Raw genomic sequence first — 22,226 nt, 5'->3', positions numbered from 1 at the left:
TGCTTTTTGAAAATGACCGGAGCCATATTGCATTCAGGAACTAAACACCTGAAAACACTTGAGTTGCATTGACTCTTGAATGTGTGAAGTGGACAACATGAAATTTTCACTCCTATTCTGTTCTTCTTCCCTCGGCCAGTATGATATCCATGCATATATGGTTGACATCACAGTATCATTGACAAGATGTACCAAAATATAATTGAAGCCTCCTCGTGTCATTCTGCATCGTTGTCCCTTAGCTGAAGTCCAGGACATATGCGTCTGTGAATGGTTTTCTTCTTCATGGTCTGGGTGTTGTAGTCGTCTCAGACCGGCTGGTAGATCACAGTGACGTGGAGGCTTTTATTGCTTTGCTGGGGGAGAAACTAGGCCCAGTCTTTGACGTCACGTCCCACAGCATCTGCCCCTACGAACAACCGCCAATATTTGGTACATTTATTTATTATACACGCACACAGCAATGTCAGTGAGGCACCAATGAGTGTAAAAATACTCTTACAGCTAAGATAATGGATTGGTAATGTACAGTGGCTTAAGCATTATAAAAATATTACACTGGTGATTATACAAGAAGATATGAATGTGTTAACGTGTGTTTTATTTCTGTCTGTCTGTCAATTTCTTGAGGACCAGCTGGACATGAAGGGTCTCAGGAAGTGCATGGAGACCCAGCTGGAGGACTACAACTGAACTCCTGGCGTAGCGCCCATGAGCGTGGTGCTCTTCTGAGACACCATCGAGCACAGTGCATGTGAGAACACACACACACACACACACGCCCTCAACACATATTTAAATGGACACGCAGTGCCGAAAATCCCCCTGATGCATCAACTCACAGCGACAGTTCTTTCCAGTCAATCCAATACATTACCACAATCAATAGAAGAGGTCCTCATCCGCTGCACTCTGATGTGTCTTTGCTGTGTTCACTGTTTGCCAATTTTGTGATTCAGACCCAGTTTGAAGCTCCTTTGTGACACACAGCAGGAGGCTCAGCTAAAAGCTACCCTGTAGCTGAGAGAGAGAAGGCCTCTCAGCACCAGGCTCTGCTCTCTACACACTGCTGTCAATCGGCCACTTTACCACACGCCACTGCAAGTCAATAGCTCCACATTACTATAGAAACATCACGGATCAACACTCCACTGATGCCAAGCATTAGAACAGATTAGACACAATTGAAAGGTAGTGAACTCAAGTATATCCTTCAATATTCAGTGTAAAGAATGGACAATTGTAGCTCCTGGCGGATCCACCTGAATTAGATTTTTAATGAATTACTCTTCCTTTGTGCAGTCAGATCCTCTCATCCCATCTTTAGTCAGCTACATTATATATATATTATATTTTCTGTCTTTTCTTTCAGACATCAAGAAGCTGTACCGGTTGGCTGGTGTGGACAAGAAGCCGACAGTCTTCCTGTTCAATGACACCCAGATCGTAGAGGAATCCTTCCCAGAGGACATCAGTAATATCCTGAGCTCTGGTGAGGTACCTAACACTTTGTTGAGGTATGTATTGTCTTCAAATCTTCTGTGTGCATCTGTGTAATTATGTTTCCTGTTTATTTTCATGTACTTGTATTCACAATTCATTTATGGTTTAAATGAACTCAAAGGTAGTGAGGAAAATGATCGAGGCTGAAGCTTTACCCACTAATTATAGAGGTTTGTTTTAAAATGCTGAATGCATTGGCTCCATCAAAACACCAGCATATATGTTATAGTAGCTGTAGTAGTAGGATAGTTGTCTTTATCAAAGCAGCACATTTAACATTTTGCAATGTTTTATTTTTCTCTGTTTTGCAAATCAGTATTTTAGCCCAAAAATAGGAGTTATGTGTGAAGTTTAAGATTGATTTGATCATTGCAATGCAGTTTTTGCCGAGAGTGAAGGTTCTTTTAAGACAATAGCTGTGTCATGCAAGACTGACCTGACTGTAGTAGCCGACTTACAGTCTGCTCTTGAAATAACTTACAGCCTCCGATATAGAATCAACTCGCAAACTATGGGATCATATGCATCTTTAGACCGTTAAAGTTTATATATTTTTTTAAATGTCTCAAGAAAATTGAAAAGCTAATTCCAACTCTCACAGCATGTAATTGTTGTCTCTCTACCTCTAGATGTGCGATGCAGGAGAGGGGCCATCTGTCTGCACACACACACAGTTTACTGTTATTCATTCAACACCTCTTCCCGCTCAAGCAGTACTGATCCGGTTGTAATTAGTGGTACAGGGTACAGGTCCCACATAATGCTGCTGATTGGGCTGGCAGGCACCATTACCCAGAGCTAATCACCATTCTCTGGGCGACGAGGCGTCCTGGCCCTCTGACCACTCGCTGCTAGCAGGATCCATATCACATTGCCAGAGCTCAGAGGGTCCTGCTGCACCAATCACAGACTCCCACTGTGGGTCTTCAGCATACTCTGCTGTACCTTACTGCAGGATGTTCTTTCAAAAGGGGTCTGTAAAGAGCTTTTTGTGTTATTCTTCTAAAAGCTTGCTTGGCCCTGTTGTTGGTTTCAGAGCCGAGCACAAACCAACAACTCAGTGCTATGATAAAGGCAGTAAAACACCTGGTAGTATTAATAAGTCGGCAGGTTTTGCTACTTACTGATCTAGTAGAAAGAATGACAACTGAATGTCCCGGAGCGCTCCATCGAGTGGATACCGTCCGAGGTTCACACTTGTTTTTACCTCACTTCACTTCCCGTCTTCACCATCTTTGCCTTCTCTATCAACAGGGCTCTTTTTCTTTTTGCCTTTTCTTTAGCCTTCATTTTCACGGGAGATTTTAATATTTTACGATTTTGTCAGCCAAAATGGGAAAGATCTAGAGGAGAAGGATGGCTGTTTGAAATGAAGGCAGACAACTGAGCTTTATTTCCCAGTTCTTCCCTCATGCCTACTGGACTCATTCAACCAGGGTTCTCTAATCATTTTCTAGAGGACTGATACTATCATTCAAAATGTTGAATTTAGACAGCTGGTTCCATGTTATTTGAGAGCAAGTCTTTCCAAAAGGTTGAGTATAAAAACTCATGAAAAGGTTACATACATTTCACAGCTGTATGAATGTTTTCAACAGTCTGACTTATAAACAATGCATGTTCCTCCTTATTGTGTTGTTGTTTTAGCTGTATTTCTATTTCTGTGTGTATACAATGAGAGCAAAGTAACCAGAGTCAGACTCCTGGTATACCCGGCCAAAAAAAGCTGATTGTGATGTTGTCGATCCTAAACCAGAACAATTAAGAGCATAACACAAACCTGGTACAACTACTAAATAGATTAACGTAATCATTGGATTAAGGCATTTACATGGTTCACATCCACAATCTGCTGGAAAAATATGACTTTTAAAGTTTATGTTTGGGAAGGTGTGTGGTGATGGCTAACAGGAAGTTTACAAATGGCAGTCAATGACACATTGGTTTATGTTTGTGAGATCAGGTCGTGATGCAGGCTGTCATGACCCCGCTGGGCAAAGAGCCTACCTGGGCAGAGGCCAAGAGACAGCTGGGTGAGAGACTGCAACACTGCAGACTTTAGGGATGGATGAGAAGAGAGTTTGGCAAAGAAACAAAGTGATTCCAAAAATGAATAGAGCAAAACCAGACGAGTACAATGTAGTGAGGAAACTAAAAGAGACGAAGCTAGCTAAGGGCAAAATAAAAACACTCTTTATTCACACTCAAACTGTGTTAACGTGCCTCAGATATAACTTATCAAACAGATTATAAAAAAGCAATTCTATTCAAAGAGTCATTTTTATAGCTTTTGGCATACATGTTTTATTAGATACTTCTTACAAAAGAGTTGACCCTCAGTATATTTGTGTATTTTTTTAGGTGGTGGAGAACCTCCCTCTTGCTGATCGCACTGCTGTGGAGTTGTCGTGAAAATAGATAACACAAAAATGAATTACACTGAGAGACACAAGAGGAAATGGGTCAAACTATTTCCTCACGGTTTTCTGACTTTATGTGACCTCGTTTCAGGCAGGTGAGTCCAACTTCATCCAAACATGAGTTCATAACGGGCCGTGTGTTGTAAGAGATGTACTGCAGACAGGTAGACTTCCAGCCAGAGATCATCGGCAAAGTATCACCGGCTGCCAATTCCCTCTGCATGTCGCGATAATAGGGTGTCTGCTGGCTGCCAGCACGCAATCATACACACACACACTCTCACACATGCTGACTCCATCATTGTGTGTGTGAGTGTACATGTGGCGTGCTTTTCCCACACGACAGGGTGATGAGGTTGAAGCTGAGTGATAAGGAGGCGAACTGTCTAAACCCCACAACACAACAGAGATTTCTACAAAGAACACCAGAGTCTACTTTGCTGTCAATGAGCAGGTCTGAGAGAGAGAGTGTGTGTGTGTGTGTGTGTGTGTGTGTGTGTGTGTGTGTGTGTGTGTGTGTGTGTGTGTGTGTGTGTGTGTGTGTGTGTGTGTGTGTGTGTGTGTGTGTGTGTGTGTGTGTGTGTGTGTGTGTGTGTGTGTTTGTTTGGGCTATAGTTCACTATTGTGAACCTCTCTATATGTATGAGTGTCCTCATTTGTGTACACACACAGCTTGAGAGTATGAGCTGCTGCCTCAAATTGTCTGTTGTGTGTGTGTGTGTGTGTGGTGGGGGGGGTTAGCCCAACTACTGGGAGTTGTGGTCGCGTAATGAGCCTCCAGAGCTGGAATAACAGAAGGACTCTTTGGTGAACAGCATTGCTTCTGGCAAGAGCAGCCTGCAGGAGCTGGAGGGTGAGATCCTCAGGTTGGTCAGCTAGGAACAGTAATTGTAGTTCCATTTGTTGCCGTCCTGGTAATGTTGAGCACATTTTGAGCAGCAGCAGTGATAGCAGCGAGATCTACCATCTAAATTATGCATGGTTACATTTTTGATGCATATGAACCCTTATGCTTTATATGTTTGCAAATGTGTTCCTTGGTCTGTCGAGCTTAGTGGGCAGTGTTTTGTTGTATTTATGTGTATATATATATATATATGTTTTTGTTATGTTGCATGCGTGTGTGTGTGCTCTACCAGGCGGCTGAATGAGGCGGCTGGTTGGCTGCTCACGGTGTGCAGCTGGTGAACACCCTGCAGACATCCAGAGTGGCAGCCACTGAGGTTTCAGAGCTACAGAGGTCAGGTGTAGGGATGGAGGCAGAGGGGCAGAGGGGGATTTGGGTTTTACGGTAGAATATCTTTTAGGGTTTTGGACCTTTAGTAAGACAAAGTAAGCAAGTATAAGCAATCACAGTGTTTCTGGAAAGTTGTGATGGGCACTTTAATTAGACACTACATATTTAAATAACATAGTAATTGATAATGGAAATGGTTCATTTGCATGTCCGTTTGTGATTACAGTATGTGTGTATAACTTAAAGAGCTTAAAGAGTCTTATTACCCGTGTGCCCACTCTCTTCTTCATTGACCCAATGTAGCAGTTCCCACTGGTCCAAACGGGACAAACGTTTTCTTCCCAAAGGCTTGGAACACACTTGAAGCCCCAAAAGACATTTCAATGCGTATGGAAATGTTGAGCCATGTAGAAGTAGTGAGAGCCCTTTCACTCACAATGTGTTTCCCAAGATCTCCAGAGGATATGATGAGGGATGCATTTTTCGTATAACTGCCTTTCTTCGCCAGGGAATTTCCGTATATGCTTTGGACAGGCCTGGTGCTTTGTGATTGATGTGCTGGTGAGTTGTTTGGTCCATTTATTGACACACTGATTGAATGATGGGTGTGCTTATAGGCACTAGATGAGGGGGTATCAGATGGACAACCCCTGTGCCAGTTGGCTGGTAGACTCTGGCTGGAACAACATCACAGAGCTGGATAAGCCGCCCAACTTCCATGGCATCGTGGCCTCCTTTGAACAGCAACCCCAAGACTGGAAGCTTTGGTTCACCAGTGCTGAGCCAGAGAATGCCTCACTACCATGTGGTGTTGGAGTCTTTTTCTTCTTCTTTGCTACTGGTTCTTTGGTAGTTACTGGAGAAATTTCTTCCCGCTATGATCAATGAAGTTGGAGCGTACTCGACCGACATTGGTGTGAGAAGGACGGCTTGTTCATGATGCTGTGCATTGACACATTTCAAGTGACAACAGAGAATGTATTTGATTTGTGTGTGTGTGTGTGTGTGTGTGTGTGTGTGTGTGTGTGTGTGTGTGTGTGTGTGTGTGTGTGTGTGTGTGTGTGTGTGTGTGTGTGTGTGTGTGTGTGTGTGTGTGTGTGTGTGTGTGTATACAGTATGTTAAACCCAAGTGATGGTAAATATGTCTTCTTCTCTGCTATTTCTACTAATGGTTGATTCACTGAGGAGATAGAGGAGAGCACGGGTGTGTGTGGGTTTGTGTGTGTAGGTGTTTGTGTGTCTTGAGCAGGAATTAGATTTGACAAAGTTAATCTCAGTATGAATATGCCCCCGTTTAGAGCTGCTGAAGTATATTACTATCCCACATTTCTTTCTGCCTCCCCCCCTCATCATATGCTTTGTTCATTACTGTTTCCACGTTTCACGTTAATCATACATCTCCCCTGCTCATTTTAAAACTGCCCTCCCTAACCCCTGAATTCCCTTGTTTCACCCCTCCTCTCTGGTAGTTTGCTCTCTTCGTCAGGACCGTGTCTCCTTGTGCGTTAACAACCTCGTCTCTCTTTGTCTTTCTTCCTGCTCGTCTGTCTCAGATTCATTGTTGTTTTTTCCTCCCAACTCTTTCTTTTAATTAAAAAAAACAAATCACAAGTGTTTGAAATACTTAGACATTGGAATATGCATTTTTCTTTTCTCTTGTCATCTCTACAACATTTTCCGAGCCACACAACAACTCCACATGAAATAGAAATCTGAACAAGTTATATCCGCTTACCTCAAGCCATCTTCTTCTCTGCCACCTCTCTCTCTCTCATGGATGTCAGAGCTGGACGAGCTGGTGGAGCAGCATCATGTGTAGAAAGCTCTACTTGAACTTCAGACTCTGGCTCAGCTCTTCGCCACACCCTGAATTTCCCGTTACCATCCTGCAGGTTTAAAGATGTGCTGGAACATTGTCTGTGGATTCAACGATTCTGACTGTGAGGTTGATATGATACTGAAGGAAACAGTGACAGCTGAAGGCAGAAAGGTTATTTTATACCATACCCGAATGAGATGCCTGTTCGACTAATGGATAATGACAATCTAGTATGAGACTAAGTCCTACTCACGTTCCATCTGTCCTGTTTCTGTCTGCTTCCGTGCCCTTGGTCTGTATCTTTCATTTCCAAGTCAGTCTGTTAGGATCATGGTCTTGATGCAAACCCCCCAGCTAAGTGAGCGTCTGCTCAGTCCGTACCTGGATGAGTTTGAGGAGATTGCTGCACTGAAGTACCTCATGGCTGGGGTCAGCTATGGAGGTCATGTAACGGATGACTGGGACGGACGTCTTCTAACCACACACATCAATGACTGCTTCTGTGATGCTCACCAGCCCTTCTCCAGGTGAGACACTGTAACACACACATTTAGACTTTCACATCTTAGCACCGACTCCAGCAGCATTAATTAAAGTGCATCCTGCTACTAGTTTACGAAGATTCAATGGACATAAATGTGTGTTGCAGATCTACACATGCTTAGACTTTTTAATATTTGAAGACTCAGCTGTGTCAAGGTGACAGAAGCTACTTCTACAGCCTGCAGGGTGCCAGCACCACCAAGTGCACAATGCGATTATTACAGCTTAACAACTGCAGACACATTGTTGCACTTGAACCGTTCAAGAACCCCATCTTAATTTCTAACCAACCACTCAACTTCCTGTTTCATTTTCACATCCGTTACTTTAGTGAAGGGGAATCAGGATTTGTACACCAATGTTTCCAAACACCATTACATATTACTGACTTAGTATTCTGTTAACCCTCTTTATCTGTCATGCTCCCGTCCACGGAGCACCCTCAAGTGTTTGGCCATCACTCTAATGCCGCCATTGCTCGCCAGATCGCTGAGACCACGACGCTGTTTGACACCCTGCTCTCCCTGCAGCCCCAGGTCTCCAGTCCCACAGCTAGAACAATAAGGTGAGGGAGAAGCAAGGTGTGAGAAGAGGAAGGGAAGCGATGACTAGTTGAGTGGAAATACACAACTCAATTGATTTGCATAAGATGAGACCAACAATCTAATATCTACACCATTGTTGAGCAGAGTACTGCTCCACAAAGTAAGTAGCATCTCTATTATATGCAGAGGGTAGAGATTCATCCAAGCATCTCCATGTAGTTAGAACTTCAATTCTAACTTTCTGTCCTCTTTAAATCGAATCATCATTACTCTTGATTGAGGTCATATGCTCAATAACTGTTGACGATCAGCGCTGCATGGATAAAATATAATAATCATCTGCATACAAATAGAAATTATTATGAGATTGTCAGAACCTGTGTAACAAGTATTTAACTGTCCAAGACATACAGTGTATTGCATGCAATTTGAACAGGATACGTGTAATATCGCATGCATGGTCTGATAGAAATACCAGTGCACTATGTATGTTTTTAGGTCATCTTTTTTTGATGGTTGATTTGACTAAAAGCCTGAAAGGCTTCTAATAAAAGCCTAATTCAATATTGTGGTGTTGTAGATATATATATATAAAATCAATAAACCCAATTGAATAGTGGCTTACCAAACATTGGCCACAGTGGCCTATTACATCCTGAGTTATTAACGCAATAACTACATTAGTATAAATCATACGACACATATCATCCACCCTCTTTCAGATATACACGTACTGTAAATTGTCAGTGGAAAAGCAGTTAACAGTGTGGGTCAAACGTGTGCTTGCACAGCAGCTTGATCACATACTGACCTTTCTTTTTAACCGCTGCATATGATGGAGTATTTGCCATGGCTGTGGTTCAATTGTTTTGCCTGGTTGTTTCTGAGGCAGTCCAGTTAACAGACTCCCTTCATGAAGCCAATGTCCTTATTTGAAAGATTTTTTCCCAGCAATGCTGAGTCATCATAATGGTTACACAACACTGGCAGACAGTCATCAGTGTAATGAGATACAGATCTAACAATCTGTGCTTCTTTATGGGGAACACTGTCAAGTTTTAGGGCAGCTCTCAAAGAGACGCTTCAAACCTGAATCTGTTTTTCTTGCTGCTGTTAGGATTTCATCCCGACTCTTGAGTCCTGCATATTGAAATAATAAATGTTCTGTTAGTCCCAGAAAAAGGTCAGAGAACTCAACACACCACAGAACTCAAGTAGACCTCACTCGCGCTGATCCCACTCAGCTGCCATTTTAACATACATTTAATCACCTGTCGTTTAGATATATCTCTGAGTTTATAGCCACTGAGGTCAAGCTAGAAAGAAACTGGGTGTTGTGTAACAATGGCTGTAGTTCCCCTACGTGCTTTAAATGCTATGGTGGTGTAATAGTGCAGACAAACACATGTGAATCGTCCACCGACTTTCAGCGATGTCATCTCATCATCCAGCTCCTTTTATAGAGATTCCTGTGGTCGTTGGAGTGGGACTGTATGTTGGAGAATGTGTGTGTTTTGGAAAGGATTACCAAGAGGCTAAGCCTGAACTAGTATAAGTTCTCCAATTTTATGCAGCTCCACGATCTGACTCTGCTTTTGTTTGCAACGTGCTTCCAGGTATTGGAGCTGTTGGCAGACGTTAGTGGGAAGATCGTTCTGTGAGGGCTCCGGGTCCTTCCTCCAAAACAAACTCTCTTCTTCATGTGGTCCTGCTGCAGGAGATCAACAGATACAGTCTCTGCTGGACACCATCGTGTATGAACTCTGTGTGTGTGTGTGTGTGTTTCTTTGGGTTTTGTCTGTCAGAATCTCAGCTGGCTGTGTGTCGTAGACTCTGTACCTCAATGTGTGTGTCATATGCTATCGAGTAGAAAGGGTGAAGAGGGCTGCACATGAATTGATGACTGGGGTGGTTGACGACAGATGAAAATAAACTAAATGGGAAATGTTGTGGGACAGAGGGAGGAGGGCACATCTCAGTAGGCTAACATTCAGCAGAGTGGCAGCAGACCACATGGGCGTGGTTGTTAGCCTGATTTGCCCCCTTAATACCAAAAACATGAACCAAAATATTATTTGCAATTTGTCGTGACTGAATAGGTAGCAGTCTCAAGTGTTTTTTGTATTGGTCAATCACCGAGCCTGCTTCTTTGTACCTCTAAGTCTGAGTGTGCGGTACTCTTAATAAATCCAGAGATTACTAAACACCTGCAATAGAAGGAGGTAGAAATGACAGATTTGTTGCTGTAACTGCGTATGTGTGTGTGTTAGCTCCTCCCTGGCGAAGCTGGAGAAAAAGGGATCAAAGGCTTCGTGTTGATGTCATCCAGCATGGAGGACACCTTCTGCTACATCTGCGACGCTCGTGTACCACCACTGCGGGGGAGAAGGTACCAGACACACCGGCATACACACACACACACACACACAGCACCCACAACAACCCACACCCTCTTCTTAAGCCCTCCTTCAAAACAAGTTCCTTTGAGTTCACAGAAAGAAGATAAACACATGCATGCTTTCCTTCCTCAAATTACTCCCTGCATTCTCTGCTACTTGGGGCGTTATTCTCAACCGCTTATTATGTATAGATAGTGCACGTACACATGCTGCGTGAGTGATGCAGTAGGAGAGCTCACACCTCCTGAAGTGAGACTCCACCTGCTACCTTCCTTTTGTCTTACTTCATAAAGTGGGCCGATTGATTACAGTGCAGAAGTGCTGCAGCAATCAATAATATTAAGACAGCTGCTCTTTGGAGAATTGAGTTGGCTAGACTCACACAGGATGAAAGGATGCTTTTGAAAACGGTTGCAAAGCATGAACACATGTAGCCTTTGTTGGTTTGTCTGTACTCTCTACAACAAATTTGACATATTTCTATGTGCTGCCATTTAATAGAGACCATTCAGATTTTCACTCGGGACTCTTTGTGATTGTGATCTGATCAACACTGATCTGTTCTGCTCCCTTCAGCCAGTCAGACAGCTGCAGGCCCGTCTCTGTACTGACTCACTGGTCTGTTATTAAAGGTGTATTTATCCATCACTCTGCCTGGCTGAGTGGACACACACGTATTGTTCTCCTCTTTCCAACACACACACACACACACACACACACACACACACAGGGATGAGGCTCTGGCAGCATTCCAGCTGTAATTCTGTCTGAACTCTCCATTCTGGCTTCATTATCACTGGACCTCTCTTTACAGTGGGGAGAGAACACAGGGTGCTGTCAGCCTGGGTCAAGAGGCTGCACAAGATTCTGGCTACGTGTGTGTGTGTGTGTGTGTGTGTGTGTGTGTGTGTGTGTGTGTGTGTGTGTGTGTGTGTGTGTGTGTGTGTGTGTGTGTGTGTGTGTGTGTGTGTGTGTGTGTGTGTGTGTGTGAAAGAGAGAGAGTGTAACTCTGTGTGTGTGTGTGTGTGTGTGTGTGTGTGTGTGTGTATAGTGTGTGTCCACCTTGCAGGGGTCATTCAGGGCAGTTTGTGTTTTTCTTCAAGTGTCTGCTTCGGTCCTCATTACGGGCTGCTGTGCATGAAAGCATGTATGCAGATGTGTGTGTGTGTGTGCACGTGTGTGTATTTGTGAGTAGCTGTTCATCAGGTGGAGCATGCCTTGGCCCTCAGTGGCTGAACAAAGCCGCCGTCTGTGGACTAATCGTAGTGTAATAAGCAAAGTAAACCTTCCAAGGCCTGCTCCACTTCCCTAAAAAGACCCTGAGCTCATTGTGCTCTAGCCAGCAGCTTATTACTGCTGGATGTACTGGATGTGTGTGTGTGTGTGTGTGTGTGTATTTCCTTTGATAGCAATATTGGACAGCTATTAGGGCTGCTGCCTCCAGCTGAGCTTCTCTATTCTGTTCGACTGACCACTTGGTCTACTTCTCTTTTTGCATACTTTGGTTTACTCGATGTCTACTTCATCTTCGTCTGTGTCTCATTCCGTTTTTAGCTTCCAAATTGCGTTCCCTCCATTCGGCGCTCGTCTTTCTCTCAATCTCCTCATGCCTCATCTGGTGTAAGCAGCAACAACAGCCCCTCATAGACTCTCTGCTCACATCCCTCCATCCCTCTCTTCTCCGCCCCTCCTCGGCATGGCAGCCTGTCATTAGTTCTGAGCTCACAGACTCATGGCTTTAATTTTGCCCTGCCTGCCTCTCTATCTCCGGCCATTTTGTATCAGGTTTCTTTGCCTGAATCTGACAAAGCCTGCAACACATAATGAAGATTCCTTATTTTACACGCAAGTAGCTGAGTCATGTTAATATTAGTGTGCTTTAAAAAGAATATTGTTTGGCATATCAAAGTTATGTCATGTTACCAGACAAAAGCTATTTAAAGAGTCGTTCTCTACAAATCAACCGAAGAAAGTAAAAGTTTTCATGTCTATATTTAAACATAACTGTTCACACAATTCTCCCGCACCACAGCTGCATTATGAATGTCTGCCAACAGCTGGAAGCATGAAATGACTGAAGAGTTCACTCTCTCTGTCCACCGGGCCCACCCTTCACTGAAGCCCCTGGCAGCGTGGACCAGGGCTCTTTGCCAGCGAGTCCATCAAGTTTGCAGGCCGGGCAGAGAGGCGGCCCAGCCCCTCAACTGGTTCTGTCTCTCCGGGTTCCTCACCGCTGTGCTGCCGGTCCTCTGCTCGACGGCACACAGCGTGAGAGAGTTCCACACAACCGCATCCGCACAGTGACACTGCATTAGGAAATACCGCTCGTACGGCCAATCCATCACACAGCTCGTTTGTGAATCAGCCAAACCGGAGCCAACCTGCTAAACACTCTTTCCTCTCGCTCTGTTGAGTCCATACATTAATCTCAGCCTCTCAGCATCTCTCTGCCAACAACCACCCGCACTTAAGACACTTGAGCAATTTATTTAACTGGTATGCATTTATACCTGTCACTTCTGGTGTTTGTTTTCAAAACATGGACATGTCTCTACTTGCATTGAATGTAAATGTCCTTGTGTGTCTTTTCAATCAGTGAAGATAACATCTTGTCCATCCAACAGTTACCATGGTGTGAGACTGTTGCAGATATCAGTGGACACGCTGTCTCGGGGGTTTATAGTGTCCACTGTGGATGCCAGCGACCTCCTATCCCAAGGTGACTGCCTATACGCAAGTTTCTATTACCATAAAGATTTCCATAAACTTACCATCAGACCACTTTTTTTTCTGAGCCGTTAGCTTTCAGCTGTCATCTGCACTTTCCGTCACATTTTTCATTTCCACTGAGACATTGACTCTTTGAAACATTCTTTTCATTCAAAGCTGCGCGCTGCTCGCTGCTCGCTTCCCCATTCCTCAAATCTGCTCTTGCGTTTTAACACTTTCACCAAGCACACATTTTTGACGTTGGTGAAAAGTGTTTCAATTTGTCGTGTTGCTCCCGCTTCAGAACGTCTGTCACTGTAGCTCTTTACTTCTCTCTCGCTTCATCGTCTTTCCCTCTCTTCTCTGTATGGACTCCTCTGTGCCTCCCCTCACGTCTCTCTCCCCTTTGCTACTCCAAAACCAATGCACACTTCCAGCTCTTCCTGTCTTTTGTGCTGCTTCTCTTACGATCTCTGACTGTTTCCTTCTGTCCAAACTATCCTTTCTCTTTTTTTGCCTCTCTTTCTTCCCCCCTGCTATTCTCCTCCTCCCCTCCTTCTTTATTCTTAAGTCCTGTCTCACCTCTACTCAGCCTGCTTCTCCCCAACATCTTTCCCCTTGGCTGTTTCTGCCCCTTCTCTTCCCTCGCTCTCTCCACCATGACCTACTGCTTCCCATTCTCTCCTCTTTCCTTCCTTCTACCTTAACTTCTTTATCTTCCTCTTTGCTTCATCCCTCATCCCTCTCTCCTAGCTCCTTCTTTTCCCCTGCAGCCCCCCCTTTCCCTTGTTGTAACCGCTCCCACTCCTTTCCTTTCTCAGAGTTTCATTACCTAATTGGCATGGCTGTTTGTCATAAACAAAAGCTGTATGCAGAATGTCACCTCCAAACAAGTGTTTATATCTCTCACCACCTCTATCTGTCTCCTCCCTTTTCTTCCTTGCTTCGCTGCTCATTACCTCTCCTCCCTGCCTCCTCTCCCTCCGCCCCCCTCCCCCCTACAGGATGGAGTGTTTTTACCTGGAGGGGGCTGGTTGGGACAAGAGGAACCGCTGTCTGGTGGAAGCTGAACCCATGCAGATGGTCCGTCCCATTCCCACCATGCACTTCAAACCTGTGGAAAACCACAAGACGGCAGCCAGGAGTGAGTCATTTGGGACTTTTTTTGTTTTTTCCATCATTCTCTCTTTGTTTTATTTTATTTTGAATGATTCAGCATTGCTTTTTTGTTTTCTCCATCTGTTTGTTTATAGTTTGTGATGTCATGTCCTGTGGTTTTGCTGTCTCATCTCTTGTCTGTGCGCTCATGTGTGTGTAGGACCTGTGTCTGTGTCACTACTTCCTGGAGCGTTCGGGTGGGGCAGCTCGACCTCAAAACCGGAGCTGTGACCCCAGACCACTGGATCATAAGAGGGACTGCTCATCTCGTCAACCTGGACAACAAAAGGCCTTAACACATACACACACACACACACACACACACACACTCACACGTGGACTCTGACACATTTAATGTTTAAGCTATTTATTACTTTATATGTTTTTTATAAATAACATTCTTATTTGTGACCTTCAAGTCACATGGCTCTGAAAGACGGCAATTTAAAATGTACTTCTCATGTGTGTGGCATTCTGTTAATCAGGTTCTCACACCTGGCCTTCAACAATAAATGGACTGAGTAAGGTCTCTCTCTCTCTCTCTCTCTCTCTCTCCTCTTTTTTTTGTCTCCTTTCTCGGCTGTCCGTCTCTTCACAGACCTGCATCAGTCTTTCCATGCCGACCCCTTTTTAACCCTGCTCAAACAGACACTTACACACACACATACACAGAGGAATGGTCTACCACTTTCTTTTACTGGAAATGTGCTTCTTTGCCACATCTGGATCAAGTGTCTGGTCCTGCAAGTGTCTGTTGTGCTCATTGAATTCCTTAGTAATCTAATGAGCTGCTATACATTGTGTGAAGACACTAATGTGCTGTAAAAGTTCTGTGATGAATCACATTTAGGGAATGAGCGCTTTAGTTTTGGATTACACTGAATTCAAACTGTTTTTATGAAGCACATAATATATCACATTTACAGTTATTGACCAGACAGTCCTGGAAATACAAATCAGTTACCATCTTTATTTGTACAAAAGACCGTCATTGGTATTTTCAATTTGTGAAAATTATATTTGTCCTTGGTTTGCCACACTCTGATGCACAGAAACTTTCACACAGCAAGACCACACACACACACACACACAAACAATGTAGTTAATCAAGGTGAGGTAAAGGATACTTTTATGTTAATGTACATTTCCCCCCAAGCTGAAAAAGAGGACAGAGGGAGGCAGCGACTGAAGGAGACATCAACCTATTCAAACAAATGAATTCCAATGAAGCTTCACACACAAGACGTTTGGAGTCGGTCGGCCTGGACCTCCCCACTGGAAAGGACTCAGCCCAAACTCCTGAAAAGGGAGGGAGAGAAAAACAAGAGAAGGACCCTGGAGAAAGTGAGCCGGGAAGAAGAATGGTCCAGTAATGAGAGACGGGAACCAGAGAGAGAGAGAGAGAGGGGGGGGGGGGGGGGGGGGCTGAGCTCAAGGTTGTATTCAGACGTAAGAATTGTCCCCCTGAAAGACCGAACACGAACTTCCTCAGGGTTTAAGAGCCTCTTTATCAGACCCACGTCTCTCTCTGTGTGTGTGTGTGTGTGTGTGTGTGTGTGTGTGTGTGTGTGTGTGTGTGTGTGTGTGTGTGTGTGTGTGTGTGTGTGTGTGTGTGTGTGTGTGTGTGTGTGTGTGTGTGTGTGTGTGTGTGTACACACTGGTGGTCTCTGGTTGGGTGGGGACAGAGGGGGGCACTCACAGCAACATGTTGAATTCAAATTCAAATTGGCTTATTCTCAGGCCTGGTTGAAACAATAATATCAGACTTGGGAGGTGTGGTTTGTTTTGTTTTTAAACCCTGAAGCAGCTGCAATGAACTAGATTGTAAATGTGCTGTGGAAACATTTAGATGCATTTGTTCTGCGCTGATAATTAAACTTCCTGTCTTAACATTTGAATTGGATTTGCGTATTCCAGGACAGGAATACAGTAGCCAAAGTGTTGTGGCTGCTTTGGATTCAAAAAACCTGAACATTTGCATTGTTTATCATTTTGTAAGAGACGCGGCATCTCCTCTAAAAGTGGATGTTTCATGATGGAGCCGAGGTTTTCAAATGCTCCAGCCTGCAGAAATATTCACTTCTTGAGGGCAATGGAAGCCAACTTCTTCCATCTGCTTATCCACTCAGTAACCGTAAAACAGCAGCTCTTAAAATTCCTACGTTTAGTGGACATTTATTGAATATCTGTGATGAGGGAATCCAAACTTTTTCATGTAACAAGGACCTATGAGAGCTGTTCTCTGCAGACCTGTAGACACCCGTTTGAAAGTGCTGTCCGTCACATTAGAGGATAAGCGTGGGGGAAAGGACTAATCAGATTATAGGGTCTGCTATTGATTGTATGACCAGGGAAATGAAATCAATCTGCAGTTTGTCTGGACCCCTTGACAGCACTTAAAGCACCTTGAGGAGCCAAGTGAGCCTCTGTGTGGGAGCTCCTGGCTTGATGGGTTAATTTCCCAACATGCCCTAGTTTGCAGTTTCTTGGAAATTGACAGGAACCTAAAAAGATAAGAAGACTTCTCCAAAGCATAACCGATTCCTCAAGTGGCTCCCGGTCCCCTCAGTAACCACCTCCGACAGAGAGCTTGACTCTTGTATACCTCATAGTTATGAGGGGAAAACCCGGGGCCACTTGTTTTCCATTGAATTGTACTTAATAATAGAATTTGGGCTACTTGCACAGTGTGTTTGCCAGTGACTATGGAGGCGGGGCAGTTAATGTCCAAAAACTCCTCCACCGAAAATAAACCTGCATGAAGGGAAGAGAGAGAAGGAGAGAGTGAAGGAGGGGAGGGAGGAGGAGGAAGGGAGCCTTTCACTGGGGACAGAAGGGAAAGAGTCTCCGTTTCAATGGAATATAAACTGCGCAATTTCTTTAAGGACAGCCCGCTCTGATCGCGGTGGATCGGTCCCTCTTTAGGAAACGGATATCAGTTTGGTTTTTTTGGGGGGGGGGGGGGGTGATTAGGGAATCCGTGCCCATCGCTTCCCTGCGCTGCCTTGGAGGTTACAGGAGCTGGCGATTTTTTACCAGATGGGTCTTCAGAGGAGGAAACGAGCTGTGCAATCATTTAGAAAGGTGATATGATTGTGCAGAGATGCAAGATCAGTGATGAGTCCATCCGTCAGTCTTGGGCGAACACATCAACATTTTCTTCAGCCCGGGCTGTGATCTATCTGCGTGCACGGGAGCTCCCAGTGTCGACATTTGCACCTAAACGCGTTATGGATGTTGAATGGGTTGAATTTTTTTGTGGGAGAGGGTTTTTAGCGGGCTGCGTCATCCCTGGCTGGGGGGGAAAAAAGATGGTCTGCTTTGCAGATTTTCCACTATTACACTGTTTTAACCGCGAGGGTCAACCCGGTAACGTTACGGCACATTCTGGATTGCACATAGAAGGTAAGCATAATAACGCATATGACTCTTATCGGGCACGCACGCTGGCATGTGAGGCTGTACATGCGCTGTTACCTAATTGCAACTGGGGAACCAATGAGACTCCATTGAAAACAACCTGAACTATCCTCACCCTGTGATAAATCCTAAAGGACGCGACCAACGTCACCGCTCAAATACAATCCGCTACAAGACAATCTGTATCACTGTAGAGACTATTATTATTATTATAAGTCTGTTAAACTCGAGATGTTGCAGAGCACCATGCATGTATGGAAACAGGAGGTTAGCGTCATTTAAAATGTGGTGATTTGATGGTGTTACATAATCGCGAAATACAATGTAATGAGTAGCTGTTAACTTTGCACACAATAGCGCCGATAAGTTTCGATACTGCAGCAGTTATTGCTGCGTGGCTGACAGCTGTTTTGCCTCAAATCATATTAAAACGTATGTTGGTGATGTCACGTTTTTTACAGTCAGGAAGGAGTAGTTTTCGGGGAAGGTGGGTCAGGAGTTGGCGGTGTCGCAATCGCCTCGGGTAGATCTCGGTTAATGTGTTTTTGAAAATGCAACAAAAGGCGACGGATCGTGTCCGTGGGTGTGATGTGCAACGTGTGGCTGCGATATTTCGCTGCTGATGGGGGCAGAATATAGCGGCGGGTTGAATGAAATACGGGCTCGCTGCTGTTGGAGGAATGGAGTGTCGCATTTTCTTTCCGAAATGTCATGTGGTGGAGTTGTGGCGGGTTCTCTACTATTTCCAGGAAGAGCGTTTGAATTTTCTTCCCTGGAATTTCTTTTTTCTTTTTTTTCTCTGTCGTCTCCACCCCTCTCTCTGCTGCTCCTGTAGCACTTCGGGCATGTGGCCACTGGATGGCGACCCAGGACAGTGAATTGGTTAGACCACTTCTAGACCTGTATGGGAGCAGTTTTGCCAAATAAATACGAGGGAGTAAGAAGGCAGCTAATTGAAAACTCAGCAAGATAAAAGTAGGCCTATATGGGCCTATATGTTGATGTAGCCGAATAGATATTCTGGTAAAATAACAACAAGGGTAATCTCAACGATTCAGTATGTTAAACTAACAAATGTAAAACAATATGAGCCCGTCTTTTTATTAGTATTAATTTATTTAAATGAAATAACTGTCTAGTACGAGACAGCCTGATACACACGCCACACCAGTTGGTGGCGGTAATGCACCAATTCGTTGTTTGCCAACCGTAAATTAACTATAAAGCCAAAGAAGAAGAAGTTTCACTTAGATGCAGGCCTTCAGCAGAGGGGCTGTTTGCTAGTGGAGGAGCTTGAACTGTAAATACGAGGCCTTTCTATGTCACACTGTCAGAACTTTTAGATATTTGAATACAACTAGCCAGTAATGACATCAGCTACACTTCACGAGGTGATAGTGATGAGTGCTGATCCTCTTTATGATGACCTATCAATGGGGCAGTCTGCTCATTTCCGGGTCACCTACACTAACATGTGGTCCTGGAGCAGGTAGAGATGTGTTTTTTGTGAATTTAAACTCACGCAGAATGCAAGTGCATTTCGCATGATTTAAATTCCTGTTAAATAGGGTTTTGAGTAGGTTATGCACTGTGTGTTCACATTAAAAAGTGATTTTTTTGGTGTGCTGTTGATGTCCCACAATGCAGTGCAACGCACAGCTGCAAATAATTCAGACTAATTGTGGACACCTCCGGGAAGACGAAACAAAACAAATAGCTGAATTAAAAATATTTAGCTTTAATGTACCGTAGGTTCTAATGTAACAGCAAACATTTTACTGTTGACTACAAAGCAATGGCGCCGCCCAGGTACGTGTAATTCTGGTCTAATATGCGCTAGCTAGCTAAGCGGTTGAATTCACTTTTGGGCATATTTGAAGAGATGCTGCCCACATGTTTCCAGTCCGAGCTAATGCTGCACAGTTACACTCGTATCATACGCATTGATGCGATTAACTCACGTGGTCTGTGTTGCAGAACTGTATCAATATTAACGTTACATATTTGCAAAGCAGTTCCTCATGAGTTAATATCCACAGTGATTGTAGCGTTTTCCGACACATTGTTTGCCGCCACACTATGAAATGTAGCCAACACAGTTACAGTATAGTGAACATCCCATTACCTCTTGTCCTATGAGGGAAACCCCACTTTACTGTTTGTCCACATAAAAATAGAGCCCATAAGCAACACACCTGTTTAACAAACAGTACCCATTGATCAATTGGCTGGTTTGCTGGCATCCTGAAAGCCATTATCTGGTTTGTGTATTAGCAATACAGTCACACAATGATGTGCATGAATACATTTCATTTGTATGGCCATTTAAACATTGCACGGGCAATTCGTTTATTCCCAAGTACATGCCCAGTTGCTTCCTCAATCATGATGGCAGTAATTACATGCCAACACTGAAGCAGTGTATCGAGTACTTCTCTGATTTCCCACCACTGCATGTATGCATCAGTGTACGAAGCTCCATGAACTGTACAAACTGCAAGAGCGCGAATTCGCCCCCAGATGGCGACATTTTTGCAGTCTAACCCCAATCTGAGTGTGACCTTGGTGAACAGCTGCTGATTTCTCACAGGATGATGAAAGCAGACGAGAGAGCGATAAATATATACATATATATATACACACAGTATATACACCGTCTGCTCTGAGTACTTTTCCATATTGATGAGTGTTGTCAGTTGTTTATTCTCAACTTGATCACTGTATTTAATTTGTATCCCTGTTCCAAAAGTTTGATATATACAGTATATATGTATTGCTTTCTCATTCCCAGAGGAGTGAGGACCATGGCTAAGCATTGCTGTGCTTCGTTTGAAGAACCCCCAGCCCCTGACTGAAGCCATGAGTGAGATGTCTCACCTACTGTAGTCAAGAATGGGCAAATGTCAAATTGCCGATACTGCCCGTCAAGATGGACTGCACAGTGTGGGAATGATGCCATTCCTTAGTGATGGTACGATGGAATTTTACTTTTATTTTAGCGTTTTACTCAGAAATATAATTGATGTTTTTAATGAAATGGCAATATATTCTATTACTCAGTCGACATAACAATTCAATGACATTTAAAGGTATTTCCCCACAGCTGACTTGCAGCTGAGCTGATAGCTTATAGTAAATAACAGCAGACTAGTTGGACTGATCCGTATCAGACCCATTGTTTACATACTGTGCTTTTCTCTAGGGGAGCCACCTGCATTTCGCTTCAAGCACCCACCTGTCCAGGTAAGACTTTTGACCTTTTACCCAGACTCTGACCTGCCTGCAGTGACACAAGGGATGTGCGTGACTTATTCCTGTTGGGATGTACGTCATTCCTGTTATGCCTGTCCAGTAGGATATGTTTGCCTGAGGTTCTTACAGAACAATAAAATGTTTGACTGGCTGAAACGTATTAATGTATCCAGCAAATGGGTGCAATATGTTCATGTACAATGTCTGATACTGTGTAGTTCAATCTCTGGTTCAGAAGCGTTGAGTCCTAAGGTGTGTTTTATTCATTGAGACTAATGATTTCACACTAAAATCTTTCTTCTATTTTCTATTGGTGCTGGCCTGTCCAAACATTATGTGCCATGAACCAGTTTGATTTGTTGTATTTTTCCTATTTGTGATGTGAGGGATGTCCAGCTACCACTCTGCTTTTGTGCAACCTGTTGTTTGAGTATCATCCCCTCCTATAAAGGCCCTGCAGTGTTGGATTCAATCCATGACTATTGAAGCTTTAGATGTTGAAAGCGTAGCTCAGTTCTTTGTCTGTTTCCATAGAGGAGTTGCCATTTTAAACACTGCTACTAAATTGATTGGGACTGGGGCCAGAGACAAGCACACACACGCACGCACTTCAGTTGTACCCATTCAACACCCTTATTTAGGCGTATACACTCCTAACCTAACACCAGCTCTGTTTCATTTTCACACACACAGTCCTTAAACACTCTGACACACATCTCAAACACCCCCACACCTTTCTCACTCACTGTTTTGATCTCTCTCTTAGGGACAAAGACACACACACACACTCTCTCTAATGCCGGCGTCTCCCAGGACCCTGCCGAGCCTCACACACCTGGGCTTTTCCATCACTTAGCCTGCTCAACTTTATTACATACATTTACAGCTGGCCATGAATCAGATCCATTACAAACATAAATGCACATGCACATAATACACACAATCCTGCTTAAAGCCAAGTAGACACCCCCCATTATGCCTGTAGATGGGGACACACACACACACACACACACACACACATAAAGCACAGTCTGTCTGCAAGCTTGTCTGTAGGGCAGAATGTCCCTGAGCAGAAAGACGGAGGGAGAGAGGGAGGACTGTTGGAAAAAGATGAACCGTGAAAATGAAAGTAGTATTTCTCATCTCACACACTTGTATTTACTTTTACATTACAGTCTTCATTTCTGTTACAAATCTACAACCTTTTCTTTGGTCCAATAC

Source organism: Anarhichas minor, unplaced genomic scaffold, assembly GCF_050575085.1.
Source record: "Anarhichas minor isolate MPS153535 unplaced genomic scaffold, ASM5057508v1 ptg000009l, whole genome shotgun sequence".
In the NCBI taxonomy this organism is placed as follows: domain Eukaryota; kingdom Metazoa; phylum Chordata; class Actinopteri; order Perciformes; family Anarhichadidae; genus Anarhichas; species Anarhichas minor.
This window is presented reverse-complemented; position numbering follows the sequence as displayed.